Source organism: Canis aureus, chromosome 11 (assembly GCF_053574225.1).
Source record: "Canis aureus isolate CA01 chromosome 11, VMU_Caureus_v.1.0, whole genome shotgun sequence".
In the NCBI taxonomy this organism is placed as follows: Eukaryota; Metazoa; Chordata; class Mammalia; order Carnivora; family Canidae; genus Canis; species Canis aureus.
In genome coordinates, this window is record NC_135621.1 from 12,787,370 (window position 1) to 12,803,937 (window position 16,568).

The 16,568-nt window shown below is 41.5% G+C and overlaps 2 long non-coding RNA genes across 7 annotated transcripts in view; one reads left to right on the forward strand and one right to left on the reverse strand.

The window, feature by feature from the left end:
- Positions 1-16,568, forward strand: part of LOC144323373 (uncharacterized) — a 100,882-nt gene that overhangs the window by 24,130 nt on the left and 60,184 nt on the right. For 2 of the 4 annotated variants that reach the window (XR_013388801.1, XR_013388798.1), the window contains exons 4-5: positions 11,496-11,706; positions 11,878-11,972. The exons of 1 other annotated variant lie outside the window; for it this stretch is intronic. This is a non-coding gene — a long non-coding RNA (uncharacterized LOC144323373). The remainder of the gene's footprint in view (positions 1-11,495; positions 11,707-11,877; positions 11,973-16,568) is intronic. One more of the 4 variants, XR_013388799.1, reaches the window with a different exon arrangement.
- LOC144323375 (uncharacterized) overlaps positions 1-16,568 on the reverse strand; it is a 142,619-nt gene that overhangs the window by 23,748 nt on the left and 102,303 nt on the right. The window lies entirely within an intron of this gene.

The following is a 16,568-nucleotide window of genomic DNA, read 5'->3' on the forward strand; positions in this document are numbered from 1 at the left end:
GGTCTCTGGAATCATCACTGAAAAATGTCCAGCTGCAGATGTCAGATTAGCATTAGATGAAGGAGGACAAGAAAGGTCCTAATGTGGGATCTATTATAGTTGAAGAAGGACAAGAATGGTATTCAGCCCAAAATGAATATACTCCTTTTGACCTAATAAGCTTCTTTTACTAAATAGCAGTGCTACTGCCAGGACCTCCATATTTAGCTAGAGCTATCAGTCATTTACACCTTGTTGTCTTTTTTCCTAAAAGTTACATGCTGTTGAATATCCTGTAAGAAGAGGATTTTGTTCAGGAGGCTAAAGAGAGGGACCGTTTTGAAGCACAAGAAAAGAGCACTCAGAGAGGAGGGAACAGGGTGGGACCTTGAACTTCAGGACTCTACATCTGGCTGCTGAGGCTCTCTGAACTCTTGGCATTTTTGAGTGAGGAGAGGAGAGTGGAGAAATAATTAGAGGGAAGTGCTGAAAGAAAGGGATGTGGCAAGACACACTTTGCATAATTTGCAGATCTGCCTAGGACTATCTGGATCATAAAGCCCTAGTGATGAAATATGAAGAAATATAGGCAGTTTAGTATTTTCTGATCATATAACTAATAGGAAACTGCCCCGATTCCCTGTTATTTAAGTAAATTAACTATGTGAGATATGACAATAAATATAAGGACAGATTTTTTAAAGCAAACTCCCATGGATATTCACACAAATGGGTACTACCCCTTTAAAGTGGGAACCTTAGGAAGCTGATCACTCATTTTGATGATACAAAGCATTTGGGGAGTTGCTTTTTTTGAATTGATTTTAGAAACTGACACATACCTTTTGAAAAGCCACAGTACTAACAAAACATCATTCTTTTTGAAGATGGATTTCACTTGATGATAGAACCAAAAGTCATGTGGAACTAAATCTGGCAAAAAGGAAAGATGATCAATAGGAATGTTCTATTTTGAAATGAGATGACTTTGAAGTATTGACTGAAAGTATATGTTCTGGTTTCAGCGTGGGCCCCCATACCCATTCCACTATTTCATTAGCTTTGTGAATATAAGCAAGTTATGAAATCATTCTGTACCTCAGTTTCCTCATCTATAAAATGCAAATGATAATATTGCTTACCTGATAACGCTTATATGTGATTAAATGAGATAATATGTGTAAAATACTTCCATGGTACTGGTACATACTGTTTACTAAATAAATGGTCATATTGGCAGTAGAGGCAATAGCCATAATAGAAGTAGTGGAAACCACAATAAAAGTATACTGCCTCCTGAAATAGCAGCTTTTAATAATCACACTGATTTGCATATGTTTTCTGAAAAAAATTTTAAATCTTTTTTACTTATTAGCCAATCCTTATTTAAACTCAGGTGGTACATATTTCCAAAGAGCTCCTCCGTCAGTGGAGAATATTTAAACAGCAGTTTCTGCATCAGTGGTTTTAAATTACTATACCAATACATTTGAATTAATTAAGATGCTCTATTTTCTAGACATGTCAAATATTGTATGCCTTTGTTAATTCAACAAGATATACAAGGCTAATGCAGATCATTTTAAAAACTACTAACATAGATCCTAATCAATCAACAAACAATTGTTGACCAGGAATTTTGGACTGAACGGACTAGCCACTGTGCTAGCCAACAGAGATTTAGGAAATTAGACCAGCAAGAAGTTTTTGGATTTTTTTTTTTTAAGATTTTATTTATCTGTTCATGAGAGACAGAGGCAGAGACACAGGCAGAGGGAGAAGCAGGCTCCATGCAGGGAACCCAATGTGGGACTCCATCCCGGGACTCCAGGATCACGCCGCGGGCCCAAGGCAGGCGCCAAACCGCTGAGCCACCCAGGGAACCCCTCTTCTAGGATTCTTTCCCCAGTTTTTGGATTCTTAAAAGTACTTTTAGTTAAAAAAAAAAATACTACTTCTAGCTACATCCCCACCCTACCCCACGCACACAACATCACCTCTAAAACAACACCCAAGACAATAGTGATTATGGAAAGCAACCATCTTATATCATTTTGTACTGAGTTACCATGCACGTGCACTATCTTTTCAAAACGTAAAGAGAAACTAAAAATTAAAACTTTTTTAAAGGATTGATTGATTGACTGATTGATTTTAGAGGGAGAGCAAGCATGAACAGGGGTAAGGGCAGAAGGAGAAAATCTTTAAGCAAACTCCTCACTGAGTGTAGAGCATGGCATAAGGATTAATCCCATGACCCATGAGATCATGATCTGAGCTGAAACCAAGAGTCTGATGCTTAACCAACCAACTGAGCCACCCAGGTGCCCCTAAAATTTAAAACTTTTATATAAACCAAGAAATTTAGTAGTTTATAATTCTGATCCATCTATTTTAATTATCTTTGTGTATCCCCCTTAACTCAGAAAGAAAATTAAATCATCCACTGTGATATAGGATAGTGATATAGTATTGCTATTGATCCCCAGCCCATTAATTACTCCTAATTTCCCTTGTAAGCACACAATAACAGCTATGCAATCTATCAATCTATGTGCTCCAGTGACTAGCCTGTTGAAATGCTTTGCTAAATGAATTTAGTTGTGGCAGGGTTATCAGGATCTCACTGTCTGGCTGGGTAACCATTCTGTAGCTGGCCAGCAGGGTCTGCAACCCACATAGCGGAGTGGCCCAGCATCCTCCTCATCCATCAGCAGCATGTCTCCCACAGGCACTGAGCAATGACCTTCCTCCATTAATGCTGAGGCTCATTTTCCTTTTGGAAGCTCATTGCTCTGTGCTTGATTCCAGAGAGCAGTATGTCCTTCAGCTTTAACCTTGTCAAGAAATCCATCAATCAGTCTATCCACAAACATTTATTAATCATCTCCTATGTTCCAGGCACCATGATAGATGCTTTGGGGCATGTCAAGAAATACAAAATGTGGTTTCTAACCTATAAGATTTTCTTGTCTAGTTCAAGAGATAGACTATCTAACAATTCCAAAAGTAGAATCATAAAGGATAGAATATTAAAAGTGACAAATCAAGAGGTGAAGAGGAGGAAAGAGAACTAACATTTATCAAATGTCTATATACTGTGCTAGGTGCTTCATATATGCTTTTTACTTAATCATCCTGCCAGCCCTGCTTTTAACTCCATTTTATAGACCTAGAGATGAAGAAAGTTGCCTAACATCACACAGATAAGAAGTGGCAGCACTTGCATTAAAACTTCAGTAAATTTGATTCTAAGGCTCTGCTGTGCTGACTCTAAAGCTTTGTTCTTCCCCACGTATACTATACTTCCCCATAGGATATAAATGCCCCAGGAATTAATTGGAATGACCTATCACTTGAAGTGATAACATTAGATACCATGAATAGGGGTTGAAATCTGAGGAAAGTTTTCAATGGGTTAAAAAGCCAAAGATAGGTAGAATGTCGTAAGGCAAGAGGAAGGAAGGGTATTTCCATTTTGTAAGAAAGGCCTGTACTGTGGGGTAGAGATGGAAAAGCCCAAGCTGGTGAGAAGAGCATTAAGAGCCCAACCCTGTCACCTGCTCTTCAACACAGGTAAACAGCATGGTTGTGAGAGCATGTAGCTGCTTCAGGAATCAGCCAGTTTATAAATAAGTGGGCTCTTCTTGGGAGGCTAAAGCCCTGGGAATACACTGGGAGTGGCATGGGCCTGGAGTGTCTTAAAACCTTATATGTTGGGGTACCTGGGTGATGCAGTAGGTTAAGCAACCGACTCTTGGTTTCGGCTCAGGTCATAATCTCAGGATCATGAGATCAAGCCCTGCATTGGGCTCTGCACTCAGCACAGTGTCTGTTTGGGATTCTTTCTCTCTTTCTCTTTGCCCCTCCTTCTCCTGCTCTCTCTCTAAAACAAATAAATCTCTTTAAAAAGGGGGGGGGGGAGGATCCCTGGGTGGCTCAGCGGTTTAGCGCCTGCCTTTGGCCCAGGGCGCAATCCTGGAGTCCAGGGATCGAGTCCCATGTCGGGCTCCCGGCATGGAGCCTGCTTCTCCCTCTGCCTGTGTCTCTGCCCCTCTCTCTCTCTCTCTCTCTCTATGTCTATCATGAATGAATGAATGAATAAATAAATTAATTAATTAATTAAATAAATATTTTTAAAAAAACAACCTTGTGTGTTTTCTTAGAGATTCTTGGTGTATGTCAGGGAGATGGACCATACAAGACCAGCAATTTTACTTTGTTATAAATAATGACTATATTAAAACAAACATACAGATATTTTGGAGTAGATTCCAATGTTGACATAATTATTTTTTTATTTTTTTAAAGATTTATTTATTTATTCATGATAGACACAGAGATTGAGAGAGAGGCAGAGACACAGGAGTACTTTCTCTTCCTTCTCCCTGGGATACCCTTCCCTGAGACATCCACATGGTAGTCTCCCATCCCCCTCCAGCTCTCCATGCAAATGTCACTTTTTCATTGAGGGTTTTCCTATTTTTGCAAAGCTCTTACTTCCCTGCTAGCAACATCTGGGATACCATGTCTTTTTTTTTTTTTTTTTTTTTTGATACCACGTCTTATACCTGTTCATTGTCTACCACCCTCCACTAAGATGTCCGTTCCACAAGGGCAAGGATTTTTATCATTTCATTTACTCACAGCACCTTGAATAGTGCCTGATACTTAGTTGGTAGGCAACAAATAATAGTTGGATGAATTTGGTAGTCTTTTGCTCAAAAAATTTTCTTAATAAAGCACGGATCAAACTAAACTACCTGCCAAAAGGCAAAGAGAAACTGCATTTAAATAAAATTTAAAACCAGTTGTAGAATTTGTATAGTATACTCTTTTGTTGTTGAAATGATACGTTTGGGTACATATTTTTCAGTACTAGTCGGTACTGACTATATGCTAGCAGTTTGATAAACATACTATCCATAGGCCACGTTATATGCTCTTATGCAAATGTTTGTAATTGCATGAACAAAGCTCTGGAGAAATACATACCAAACCATTGGAGAATGAGTACAAGGTTTGAGGGAGCAAGAGAAGACTAGCTTTATTTTATACTTTTCTCCATTATTCAAGTGATTCATAACAAAAATGTATTATTTTATAATTTAAAAAGAAAAATATCTGAAAAGACTGGATATCAGTCTTATGTCTGTTGAAAATTTCCCATTTTCATCGATTTACTTTGGATTTGGGGCCTGTGGTAATTTACATGATTGTAATTCTCCCAGAAATTCTTTCTTGACTGCCATAGAAAATACTACAAGTTTTGGTGCCATCCAGAAAGCAAAGGATGAGGATGATGCCTTTTCTTCCCCTTTGGGTTGCATTTTGTTTTAAGATATCTTGTTCTAATTGGCATCGTTATGAAATGAGAAATATTACATACAAGAATGCTGCAATCCACATTTTCTGCCTATCTTTTTGTCCCACATGTTCTTGAGATTTCTATCAGCTCGGTATCTACCATTTCCACATCTGTAGTATAACAGCGTGGTGCAACAGTCCTTTGCAATGCTGCAGACCAACAGAAAGATGCCAGGCCCCGCCGCAGTTTCACAACACACAGGGTCTTCCCGCCTTAGCTGGAGTGATGCCCAGAAAGGCTCGGCAGAGGATTCTTAAGGTCTCCACACAGAGACCAAGGCCTGTCACAACTGCAGTGTTCGGCTCCACACAGTCGGCAAGGGACGTCGTCCGTGCAGCAGTTTGCCTGTGTCCCTCTGGCTCACGCTTGTTGTTGAGTTGAGCAACTGGGGCTGTTCACTGGCAACAGAGATTTCCACAACCTCTCCCATCTGGCTTTTCAAGGCTGCTCTTAGGAGAGTTACTTCTGCCCCTCAGTGGCCACGCCCTTTCCCAGGCTGGGCCCAGCGGAAGTCAGGCCAGGAGGGGAGGAGGCGTTGCAAGTTGTGGGAACCACAGGAACTCCACACTCCTCCTGACAAGATCTACTCCACCTGGCTCAGAACCAGCTTTGTTCCTCTCCCCCATCCCCCAGCCCTCTTGCCCTGAATGGCTGACTTGGGTGATATTTATACTCATAGTTTCACACTATGGAGGTTTGGGTACAGGGATCAACACTGTTACCACTCAGATTGCACTCAAAAAGCCTGATGCTGAAACATACTTGACCTCCATTAATCAAGTCATGCAAATGGGGGGGGGGGGGGCGGGGGAGCCAAGATAGTATTTTATATATATGTGGGGTGGGGGGAGCTGAGGGAGAGAGAGCAAGAGATTTTTTCATGGTAGCAGTGGTTGCCAAATACTTGGTTTCATTTGACTGCTGCTAGAGTGCACAGCTTTGATACAACCTTTCCAAAAGGTAATTTGACAACATGTACCAAAAGCCTTAAAAATGTACATATCTACCAGTAATTCCATTTCAGAAATGTAATCTAAGGAAACACAAGATGTACATACAAGAATGTTCTTTGGCAGGTTACATCCATAGGCATGTACTACTTTAATATTTTAGAAGGTAGAAGGTACTTTTAATATTTTAGAAGGTAGAAGGTTTTTTTTTAAGGGCATGAAGAAGTGTTCATGATAAATGAAAAAGCCACTATATTTATGTTAAAATGTACATATTCTATGTAAAAATGTACATATTCCATGTAAAAATATGCATGAGAGAGGGAGCACTCCTTTCTCTTGAGCTACCCTCTGCCCTTGGCTACTGAGCACTGTACTCTCTTCTAATTTTCTTCCTAGTCACTTGCCACTCCTTCAGTTTCTTACATGTGTCCTCCTCCTCCTCCTCCTCTTTCCAATGGACACATATTGGAGGGCCTCAGGTCTCAGTCTCAGATTTCCTGTCCATCTTATTTAACTTCCTAGACAGGTCTCTTTTCCATCCTCTCAATCAGATGATCCTCAGATTAGAATCCCTAGTCCCATCCTCTCCCCAGGGCTCCCACCATATATCCAACTGCCTGGGCCCAACTGGATATCGAAATCTTCACTAGGATATAAAATTTTCACTCAAACTTCTCATATCCAAAACTAAACTCTTGATTTCCACCACTGCATTTCCCCTACATACACACACACATCTGCTTCTCCCTTGTTATTTTCCACCCCTGTAAATGGATCATCATTTCACTGGAAATGAGATTGGACAGCATCCTTTTCATGCCTGCCTTCCTTACATCCAACCCATCAGCAAGTCCCATTGTTTCTATGTTCAAAATATATGCCAAATCTAACAACCTTTCACCATCTCCGCCACTTACCCCTCAGCCCAGGACACCAACATCTTTTCCCTAGACTTCTGTAACAGCCTTTCAATGGGTCTCTCTGCACTCATATTATGTGCCTATAATCCATTCTCCACACAGCAGTCAGTGATCATTTTTTAAAAATAAGTAAATCAAATCAAAAGGCAAGAAATCCATTCCAAAATGTTAAAGTTATCCAGGAATGATGAGATTATGAGCTGTTCTTATTTTTTGTCTGTTTCTCTGTTATTTGTCAAACTTCCAACAACAAACATGTTTCACTTTCCTAGCAAGAAATCAAATTTTTTTTTGAAAAAACAAAAATCATTATAGGTTTCAGCCTGAAATGTTAGGAATTCATCTCCCATGAATCAGTTCTGGCAGACCAGGACCAAACAAGCTACAGAGCAGTAGTGAATACTCCACCTCCAAATGCAACTCTAGGAGCAATGGAGGAACATCCTGAACTAAGGTGGCACATACACAGCACTTGTGAAGCCACTTCTCCTCCTGCCCCAATGTGTGGCAGACATCACTAAATGATTGCTATCATTGCCAGCTGAGTTTAGATATAACCTCAGAATCCTTCTCAACACAGAGGCAGCGACTATCACTCACTTAGGATTGATACTTAAGGGGAAACATATTAGTCATCTGTAATAAGCATCCTATCTGGAGATTGAGAAGTTAAATTCTACTCTTTTTTTTTTTTTTTAATTCTACTCTTTCTTAAGTGAGTATAATGCACTAAACATTTTCAAATCAGTTTTATTTCTAAAGTGTCATATAACTTTGCAAAACCCCATTTGGTGGGTAGGGAAGATTTTTTTTTTTTTTTAAAGATTTTATTTATTTATTCATGATAGTCACAGAGAGAGAGAGAGAGGGGCAGAGACATAGGCAGAGGGAGAAGCAGGCTCCATGCAGGGAGCTCGACGTGGGATTCGATCCCGGGTCTCCAGGATCGTGCCCTGGGCCAAAGGCAGGCGCTAAACTGCTGCGCCACCCAGGGATCCCAGGGGAAGATATTTTTATCCCCCTTTTAATGGAAATGAGAGTCACAGTAGCGAGAGTCACACCGCAGGCTCTGGTCACGTCGTTGCCACACTCCTGTGTGCTTTTCCATGGTTCCCATGAGCCTCTGCAGGCTATGAGAGAGGTCAGAACCGCATACCAGACCCTGACCACAGGAGAAAGGAACATAGGGGCTAGGGTTAGCACCAAACCTGAGCAAAGATGGCCTGTTTGTAGGTAATGAGTAATTCATTACTATTAGCAACTTTGAAAATAAATAGTGGTGAAACAGATGAAGTTCACAAATTTCATAACAATAGCCATCATCCTCTTCAGGGGCAGGGCCTCTGAAAGACAAACATGTTTGTTGGTTACCATAGCAACCGTGACTGGCCAGTCTTCCATTTGACCTATTCTGAAGTAGCTTTTTATTCAGGGCTCCAAAGCCTGCAAAGAACAGATTACTCAAATGGCTTTAGCATCTTTTCACACTTTCTTGTCACCTTCTCTACAGTCATACGCGAGTTCAGTGACCAAGAAAAATAAAGCATTCACATGACTGCCATGAAATAGAGTACACATTCCCACTGCTGTTCCATCTGTCTGAAGTAAGCAGCTTACTCCATCAGCCACTAAGCACTTCTGATTGCCATCAGAGGTAGTGTGACCCCTGCCCTTGGCAAGCCAATTAATGGAAGTTCCATGGTAGGAAAAAAGTGGAGAAAACTCCTATTCCCAAAGGAATAGGCATGGCACTCTAAAATAGAAAAGACCAGCGAGAAGATTAATCTTTTGTAACATGGTCCTGCCAGTGGTATCATTGGCAAATGGGATTCATCTTCTCTTCAATCTCCCCTTCCGCTCCCTTCTCCCACACATATCTCCCATTAACTGCTCCACCTCTCCCCACCCTCCTTCAGCATTCTCCCCAATTCCCCACAATCAGGTACCCAGAGGCTAGACCCTCTCTATTCTTTACGCACCTTTATGCCTCTTTAGTTTTAAAATGAACTGCTGCATATCTGAGCAATATACAAATGGCAGGGGCCATCCTTTAGCCAAGGAATTTCCTCTTCCTGATAGCACAATAAGAATGCTTCTGGTATAGACTGGTTCTGCCTTTTTTGGGTGCCAGGGTCAAGTGGAGGTAGGGAACTATAGAGCACTTAGGTTGTGCTGTCAGCCCCACCTCCTTCAAAGATTATTCCACACACATCCACCCTTCCACCCTAAGACTATGGGCTTCCAGAATCCAAGGCTCTATTTCACTTTGCTGCAAGAATGGCCACTGCCCCTCATTACTGCTGGCAAATGAGAGCCTGACTTTCAGGTGTGCTGGGTAAAAGTGATTATGCAAATGATACTGTTCAAAGGACGGTGGGCTAAAGTCAGAACGAACACTGGGATCAAACACAGTATTTGACCCCTTCCACTTGTTAATCACATGTGTGGACTCTGTCTAATTTCCTCTATGGGATAATAATTGCCATAAAGTATGATGTGCTGGTATGATACTAATATAGTACCACCATGGTAATACCATCTATGCCAATTATAGACACTAGAGAAGTCAAGTGAGATGAGAAATACAAAGTGTGGTTTAACTAAATAAAAAAAAATAATCAGTAAATTGCTTTCAGGGTGTGCCTAAGTGCCATGCAACTCCCAGTAACAGTTAGGTATTCTGTTAACTATGTGCCAGACTGGATCTGTTTTAAATTTAACTCAATTACAATAATTGGATTTATGAAGGGCCATTTGCTCACAATCAAAAACAAAACAAAAAGGACCCCTCCATCTCTCTCTCCCCTCCAGGAAAAGTGGAAATGGCATCCCTAACGTGCCCCATGTTAGTGTCCTAAGTCTGCCAGCTGTCCAATGTCCAGTCACACTGTTTTATTCTGTGCTACTTACACACCTTCCAGCTCCAGCTCCATCTATCCCATGGCTCCTAGGATTGGGCAAAGAGAAATAGGTCGCTCAGGGACAGCTAACAAAGTGGCTTCTCTGAAGGAGGCCTGCAGGCTGGATCAGAATGGCTGGCATTTCTTAGTGGAAAGGATGAGGCGAAGGAGACCCAACTGACAAGTACATGGGCAAGAAGGAGGTTGTTTGCAGGAAGAGAGTGACAGGAAGAGGTGCCAGTTGGAATGAGCCAAAAGCTGTGATGAGTTGCTAAAGGATAAGCACCAAAACTGCAGGAGTTAGAAGCCAGGAGGGAGGTATCCCCAAAAGACAGCCACCAGATATGACTGGCTGGGAGGCAGTGCGCCTTTCCATTGGCCCAGCTTTCTGGGGCTCTCCCTTGTTAAAGGGGCCTCTCTTGCTCTTACAGGGCCTGAATCCTCATAAGACTCTTATCTAGATCCCAAACAGGTCTGAGAAAATGAACCAGGCTGGACAAAATGGTAGAGTTCAAGGAAAAGCTATGACTCCACTCCTCACATTAAAAAAACAAACAAACAAACAAAAAAAAAAAACCAAAAACAAAAAAAACAGGGGCACCTGGGTGGCTCAGTGGCTTAAGCGTCGGCCTTCAGCTCAGGTCATGATCCCAGGGTCCTGGGATTGAGCCCCATCGGGCTCCCTGGTCAGCGGGGAGACTGCTTCTCCCTCTGCCCCTCCTCTTCTTGTTCTCTCTCTCTCTCAAATAAATAAAATGAAATAAAATCACAAAAAACAAAAGATGGTCCCCCCAGTCACCAAATCTGTGTCAGATCTACCATCATCCTAAAAATGGTAGGTCTGGACCCTGCTTCAGGAGTGTAGTTTCTTATCCTGGTGAAACACAGAAACATAAGGGAACAGGGGGGAATATAGTTACATTTGTTGCCTTATAATTATAGGATCCTAAAACAATAGGCTTGAAAGGAATTTGATACTCCACACCCAATAGGAAGAATATGGGTCACAGAGGACAAATTCATGCACAAGAGTTCACCATGTGAATTACCCCATCCTACCCCACCCACCCCACACACAAATACTGTAGTTATATTTTGCCAAAGCAGGGCAGCATATTCTGGTATCATGCCAAGACAAGGCTTTCAGTGGTTTCCCATTGTCCTTAGAATGAAATCCAAACAACAGGGCCTATAAGGCCTGGCATGATAGGGGTCCTACCTCCCTGGCAAACCTTATCATTTGGTGTTGCAGCCTGCCTTGCTCATGCTGACTTAGCCACTCTGGGCTGCTCTCCAATCCTTTTTCTTGCCCCAGAGCCTTGGCACCAGCTGTTTCCTGTGCCTGTACTCTGACACCACCTCTCTTCCCAAACAGCTCTTTCTCATCCTCAAACCCCAGTTTCATGCACACCTCCCAAGAAAGCCTCCACTAATGAAGTCATCCAGCAGATACTGAGAACCAGCAGCGGGCCAGGTGCAGCAGTGAACTGCAAAGCCCCTGCTCTCCTGGGGCTTACATTCAAGTTGGTGGCCACAGACAATAAACAAACAAACCAAGAAATATTATACATACTCTGTCAGATGTGGTAAGTGCTATAGAGAAAACAAAGCATGGTTAGGAGTTAAGGGAGAAGATGGGGGGGGAGTATGATTCTATTTTAAAATCCTTTATTCTCTCTCTTGGCCTTTGTTCCCTTTATAATGCCCATCACAATGTGTAACTTTTTAATATGGGTTTGTTTTTGTTTTTAATCTAGAATGTGAACACCCACTAGAATGTAAACTCCATGAAGGTGAGAGGGAGGATTTGCTGCCTTATTTTCCATTCATCCCAGCACGTGTACTATGCCTAGTAGGTGCTTAATAGAAAAATGTTGAAAAATGGAGGGAGGAAGGAAAGCAGGCAAAAGGTAGGAATTATGGAGAAGAGCCAAGAAATCAGAGACTAGAAAAAGACAAGCTGAGTGGGAAGGTGGTCTCAGTGGATATTACCCTACAGTGGACTTTAACTGATTGGTAAGTGTGTGTGCATGTGCATGTTGATGGGAAATGGGACTGGGAAATGGGAGTAGAGATTGGCCTGGGTTCACATCTAAAGGGTTTGACATAGAATAAAAAGAAGAAACTTAGAACTACCTCACTCTCCTAAGAAGAAGAAACAGATGTTCGGAGTGATTGCTCAGCCAAGTGAGGTGAGAGTTGAGAAAGTTTCAACTCTTAAAATGGAACTGAGACACTACCCTTGGAAGGGAGTGATAAGAGGGACAAATGTCGGTCCTGTGTCCTTAGTGCTGCTATCTTTGGGAGGTACATGTTCTTTGAAAGTTTTTAATTGGTGAGAAGTTACTTTATTGAGGATGAATGAAATGAGCACTCATGTATGTTGATGGTGGCAATATAAATTGATAAATAACACTATAAAGGCAATTAGGCAACATGTATTAAAAATGCAAATGCCCAGAGATCTTAAAATTTTGTTTTAGGTGTTTTAAGGAAATAATGCAAAATATGAAAAAGTTTTATTCCCCAAAATATCCAAAGATGGTTTTTTAATTATTAACAAATTATAGCATGCAAAATAATCTTAAGTGTCCTACAATAGACGATAACCAGAGTATATTCACTTGATGGAATAGTATGCAGTCATTAAAAATAAAGTTTATGAAGACTGGGTAAGTCTTCTGGGTAAGTATTGAAAATATTTCCTATAATGTTTAGGAAAAAACACAATAATAAAATGTTTATACGATATGGTCTCTCACATAAAATTTACATCTGTGTAGAATGTAAATTTACATTTATACTATATGGTCTCTAACATAAAATTTACATCTGTGTAGAATGGAAAACACCATATGATTAAAGCAAAGGTTAAGAGGAAATGTTTCTAAATGTAAACAATGATTCAATTTAAATTCACCTCCACAAATATTGATTGAGCTGTGTAACATGAAATAGGAAGTGAGCTCTGCACTGAGGATAAAGAGAGACCTTCCAAACGAGCTAAAATACTGTTCAGTGAGCTATATGGTAGAAGAAATCTATGTGTTTTTTTGTTTTTGTTTTTGTTTTTAAGCAAACAGGAAGACCTCGAAACTCAGATTTGGTAGGGCAATGGGGAAGGACAGTCAAGAATGGAGTTTGAGGGAGGAAAGTAGTATCTAAATTCCAAATCAGAGGGAGAAAAAGATAAACACAGGCACGGAAACAAAGAGATAAAGCATAGAACCAAGAAAGGTGGAGAGTTTTAAGCAGAGTCAACAGCTCGTGAAAAAGACCAGAGACAGCAGGAGAGGGTGCAGCTCATTCAAAGAATTGAAGGAAATTCCATTTGACGCAAGCATCATATGATAGGGACTCAGAGGAATAGGAAGCTGAAGACATAAGCAGAGCCAACCCTGTCGAGTGGTTTGGACACTGAGGGCAATGGGAAGCCTTTGAATTGTTTTAAGATCTGTGTTTTGGGAATATCTCTCCCTGGCCCTGCAACTAGATTGGAGGGTGGCTAGGCTAGAAGGAAGGGGGTCAAGTTTAAAAGGCTATTTCAGTAATCCAGGAGAAAGAGAAGGATGGATTTGTCTTTGAGTAAAAGGATTATGGATAATGTTTTGACCTTCAGATTTTTCTACTGTTTCCAATCTTCACTTAATGAGCATGTGTTATTTTCATAATGGGAAAAAAGTAAGATGTTTTAAGGAAGAGGAACTTTATAGTATTATGCCTGAAAGTCCTTCTGAGCTTTTGGGACTATCTGCTAAGCCCGGGGCCTCTGTGTTTGTGTAAGAATCCACAACCACATGCTGACCCATAATACCCTGGGAACCACCCACAGTTTCTACCCTGAGAAAGTGGAATTGACGATAGGCAAGGGACTCAGGTATATTTGGCAGAAGTAACAGCATCTGAGAAAAGAGACAGATGGTTTCCAGCTCAAACATAAAATCCAAGTTTTCATTTGTTAAGTTATGTATCCATTCATCCACAAATACTGAGCACCTACTAACTCCAGGCCCTGTTCTAGGTACTGGGGATACACAAATGAACAAAATGACAAAGTTCCAGTTCTAGGGGGCAAGCAGATTGTCTACAAACAAAAGCAGATCGTCTACAAACAAAAATTTACCCATGTACCCCATTTGATGGGAAAGTACCTATGCCATACTACTACTTATTGACAAGAATGGCTTAGGAAACAGAAATAATTGCAGGTTCCATATTCATACTAAGTGTGGCACCTGTTCACAGGCCTCTATAGCTACAGTGTTTGCAACTGGGTTGAGTGACACTCTTTCCTGGAACAGTGTCAATCTCATATACATGCACGTAAATTTATAAACAAAACAAATTTCTCTAAGGCTCCCCGGCCAGTGGGTACAAATGAGGTTACAATAACAATAATAATTCACATCTTATTCATGTGTTCTCCTACCATTTCAGGAGGGACCTCAGCAATCTGTTCTCCCATGCTTGTGTTTAGGGCAATCTCATGGGCATCTCAATCCAAGGTCATCTCATGTGTGTTCAAAACAAGCTTCTTATATTCTTGCATCCCACCTTCATCAGTGATGCTTGCCATAAAGCAATCATTTGGAGTAGCATCTCACCCCAGCCCTTCATGAGAATTCTGCTTCCATGCCCAGAAAGCAACTTACAGAGATCCCCAAAATGCAACTACTGAGGTAGCACACTCTTTTAAATCAGGAAAAAAAGTTCCTTTTATCTAACCTAAGGGAAAGACCCAAACTGAGTGCATTATAATTGTTCAAGATTCTGTAAGCACTAGCTCTGGAAGTGATTAGCAATGTTTGCGTGCACCCTAGGTAGCATTTGCTCACCTGGACCCCATAACAATGTTGCTTGTGGCCCTTTGTGTCAGAGTTCCATGTAAAAAACAAACAGCCTTTTTGGCTTCTGCTTGCAGTCTCCTCTCCACTGAATGCAAACCTAGTCCACAGGCTCCTCTGGGGAATAGCCCAGTGCCTCCTCCACACAATTCTCAGCTCCAAGCCCCAAGCACAAATATCCCTCAGCTGGGGCCCTCTGGGGTCACCAGATGGACCCAAACATGGCTATATCTTAATTTAGCAGGTGAGATGGACCAAATTCAAACAGATTAAGCATGGTTTAGGAGAGTATTAGGGCAGAAAAATCCTGCCTGTGCCACTGAGAAAGGGGGAATTAACAGAGGGAAAAGTGGTCTGGAGTCAGTAGTATGCCACTTAGGACACTGCGCTTCAGGATGCAACTGTCCCAGCCCAAAGGAAGAACGCACCCTCCATCCTAGCCCCCACTACTTCTCATACATGACTGTCTGGTTTAGAAGCCCTGCTATGGAGGACAGAAGATCTTAGGGGAGGGAGGGAAGACAGCAATATTGCCAGGAACTATTTCTAAATTTCAATTCTGGGGCTGTAATCCAAATTGTATTTGCTTTTTGGGTTTTGTTTTGTTTTTTAATTTTTTTAAGGTTTTATTTATTTATTCATGAGAGACAGACAGAGAGAGAGAGAGAGGTAGAGACACAGGCAGAGGGAGAAGCAAGCTCCCTGCAAGGAACCCGATGTGGGACTTGATCCCGGATCCCAGGATCACACCCTGAGTCAAAGGCAGACTCTCAACCTCTAAGTCACCCAGGCATCCCCCAAATTGTATTTGGTAGCAAGCTTTGCCCTGTAGAGGTTTAGGGTTTTTCAGATGGTGGATTTTGGCCCCTACTCAGCACTAGAAGTCAGGTCAGGAACCTCCTGTCAGTTCCAAGACCACTGATTGAAGTTAGTTATTTGTACAGAGAGACCCCAATCCCCTTGCCCCCTAAACAAGCTGGAAATCCTGAAGGCCACATCCAGAAACAGAAACATCCATCTCAAAGGCCAACTCAAATGCTACTCCCTCCATGAAGCACACCTAGAGTTCCCACCCAGAGGTCCAAACTCTTTGTAATCTTTTTTCTTTTTCGTATAAAGTTTTCCAAGACTTTGGCCTCTCTTCACCCCATTGGGTAAGGATTTGTATGTCCATTTCCTTTGCTAGCAGTTAAACTATCGATGACAGACACCAGACTTCATCTCAGCAGCCCTAGCAGCACCATGCAAAGTCCCTCCTGTAACACATACTTGGTTAAGTAATTACTGAGCCAAGTAGGTGTCCAGGGGACCACTTATAAAGGCCATTTTTCTTTGGCCTTGATGTGGTAGGCCCTGAGTTGGAATGGACAATTATAAAAGACCATAGAAGTGTGTGTGTGTTTTGGGGGGGGGGGGTACAAGCCAAATTTAACAAAGGTCAGAAAAAAACACAAATACATATTAGATCTGCCACCTGCCTATGGTGATCATGAGCCTGTCAAGTATCACTTGAGATCCTCATGTCATTACGGAGAGGCAGGTATCTCTATTCTCTGGCCATTATGTGGCCATCGGTGGTATCCTCTGGACTAAAACCCTTGGCC